Below are 3,160 nucleotides of genomic sequence, written 5' to 3'. Positions count from 1 at the left end.
CCTATGAATCAACCTTCATATCTTTCCCCCAATGAATTGCCCATCATTCTTTATGTTGGAAATTCAGCTAAGCCTTATTCTGAGTCTAGAACCCTAAACCAGAGGTCTCTGGGGGCTGTTTCTGCTTCTCTTTGGATACTTGTTTGGCTTTTCATTGTTGTTGTTGTTCTAAGATAGCAACACTGACAGGATTTGCATAAAGCTCTTGACTTTATGTCTCCTTTCCAAAGCTTGCCCAAAGAGAACTAGGACCCCATGACCCCGTTCCAATGTCTCACAAGAGCCAGATTCTTTCTCTTGTGATATGTTCAAAGCTTGTGATATGTTCAAAGCTTACGACATGTTCACTGTTTCTGTGAGTCACATGTTTGCTGTGACTGCGAGGGATGTGTTCACTGTGTCTGTGAGTGACATGTTTGCTGTGGCTCTGGGTTAACCAGAGCAGCGGAGAGATAAGTCCCAGACTGCAGACTCTCTCTGAGGGCTCACCCCTCAAGCAGTTGAGCTTAAGGATACGAAGACAAGCGTCTGTCACCTAGAAGGACTCAGATGCTTGTCAACTGAGTTGCTTATTAACAGTGTTATTATCATTTATTAACAGTGTTGCTTATCTGTTTGTTTGTTTTTTTCACTCCCCCAAACTGGATAAAAGGAGCAGGAAAGCAGACTCAGAGGTAGCTGACCAGACTATTGTAGAATAGGGCACTCATAAAGAGCAGGTCATTGTGAGGATAATGTGGAATCCTACAGCACTGATACAACCAGGAACATTAGCTGGACAGTGGACCTTTAGACCATCTTTGATCTGCAATTTGGCTTCTTGCCTTGTTCTCTGAGCTGTGTCTACACATCCTTGGAAAATTCCATCTCTTCAGAACTGTTCACACCAGGAGCAATTCTTCTGTGTCTAAGAGTGGTCTTTGCAGAAGTCCTTGGGTTAAAGGCAACAATTGGGATTAGAGGTAAGAGGGAGCACTTAAGAACTGGCAAAACCTATCTGTTTTTTAGCTGCCTTTCTTCTTGGTTTTAGAATGTATTGCCAAGATGTGTCAACTGTGCATAAAATATATTGTTTCTTCCCCTTCCCCCTCTCCCCTTTCTCCTCCCTCCTTCCCTCCCTGCTCCCTCTTTCTTTTCACATGCACTGGACGTTTATCCCATTACTACACTTAAGCATCGCACTGTCGACAGAGCTCTGGAGGCTCTGCAGATGTTGCTCCCCTCAGTTTTCTCCGGAAAAGCACAAGGCTCACCCTGGGTTCTGGGAGCCGACGCTGTGCAGGTGACAGTTCGCATTTGGCAAGAAGCTGATCTGTTCAAGTTATTTTTATAAAACTGTGTTTGGTTTTCATTTTCTCTCTTAACCTGGCCATTGCACAAATAATTGAGACTCAATTATATTATTATAATATTATTTTAACAAGCTTGACATCACAAGAACTGAGCAGTTATTATTCTATTCTTAACCCTCTAAGCTAATCTGGCTTTCTCCCAGCATACATCCCAGATATGCTTGTACTTTGTAGGATTCCTGCTCTGGCCTCCTGACATCTGCCAGACAGCTGCCTCTGGCTGAATCCCCTACTTCTTCTCTCACTCCTCCTCCCCAAGCTGGCAGGAAGTCCAGCCCTATTTTCTTCACTGTTTATTGATTGGTTATAAGCTGCTTTATTGGCATATCAGGGGATGGTTGGGGAGCAGTATTTACACAACACTGAGACAGAAGATTCTCAAAACAAAGACTGCAACTAGATATTGGGGGTACAGAAATCAGCATTTAAATTACACAATAACCTCATGCCTACAGCAATCCAAAATCCAGTGACACGTAGGACTAGGGAGGCAAAAGCATCGAGGCACTGGGTGAAAAGCATTAAACTTGAACCAAAGGGTCAGCCCCGGGGATGTTTGGGGCTGAGGTGGGCTGGAGCAGGTCCCCGCAAGCTTCCCACACACCACAAGCAGTCAAAACACAAACTTCCTATAGGAAGCCTTCAGGTCTTCCCTGGGATAGAGACGGGGACATCTCTGTTGGTATCATGCCTTTGAGAGCTGGGAACGTTGAAGAACACAGTTCTGGAGGAAGACAGTTCTCATGCCAGATACTTTTCTATTACGGAAGAGAGGAATTATATTTTCTACTCACCCCTGTCATAGTCATTTTTCTGTGGCTGTGATAAAATACATAGATTTAAAAAACAAAAACAAAAACAAAGCAAGTTAAGGGACAAAGGGGTTACTTAGTTTGTGGTCACGGTTCACTTGCTGAAAAGCCAGTAGCATTGTGTCCAGTCAGGAAGTGGAAAGGATGGATGCTGACACTCCGCTCACCTTCTCCTCTCTGTACAGTTCAGGGTCCCAGCCCAGAGGACACTGCCAATGACAGCTCTTTCCATCTCAATTAACCTAATCAGGACAGTTCCTCACAAATGTGCTCAGAGGCTCGGCTCCCAGGTGACTCTAGATTAATCAACTCGGTAATGGAGGTTAACCATCGCATTCCCAACGCAACCTACAAAACTGTAACAGAAGAAATGCGTTTTTCTAAATCAGTGGTTTTCAACCTGTCAGTTGAGACTCCTTTGAAGGCAAATGACCCTTTCACAGGGGTTGCCTAAGACTGTCAGAAATATCAGATATTTATATTAGGGTTCATAACAGTAGCAAAATTGCAGTTATGAAGCAGCAATGAAAATAACTTTATTGTTGGAAGGTCACCACAACATGAGGAACTGTATTAAAGGATCACAGCCCTAAACTCACTCCTGAAGCTAAGGAGTACTAGTGGCTAAGAGCAAGCACTCTCTCTTTAAGTAAGAACAGTGTACATGAGGCCATACAACAGATGGATTTATACCATTATTTAAAAGAAATGATAGGGATGGAGATTTAACTCAGTTGGGCAAGTGAGTGACTAACATGGACAAAGCCTTGGATTCTATCCCTAACACTGCATTAACTGGTTAAGGTAGCACACACCTGTAATTCCAGCACTTGAGAGGTAGAGGCAGGAGGATCACAAGTTCAAGGTTAGTCTTACCTACATAGCAAGTTCAATGTGAGCCTAGGCTACAAGAGGCTCTGTCAACACAGAAAAACTAAAAACCAAACCAACACACACACACACACACACACACACACACACACACACACACACACA

Source organism: Psammomys obesus, unplaced genomic scaffold, assembly GCF_907164565.1.
Source record: "Psammomys obesus unplaced genomic scaffold, mPsaObe1.curated_primary_1811, whole genome shotgun sequence".
NCBI lineage: Eukaryota > Metazoa > Chordata > Mammalia > Rodentia > Muridae > Psammomys > Psammomys obesus.
The sequence above is the reverse complement of the archived record's forward strand: the minus strand, read 5'-3'. Positions refer to the sequence as shown.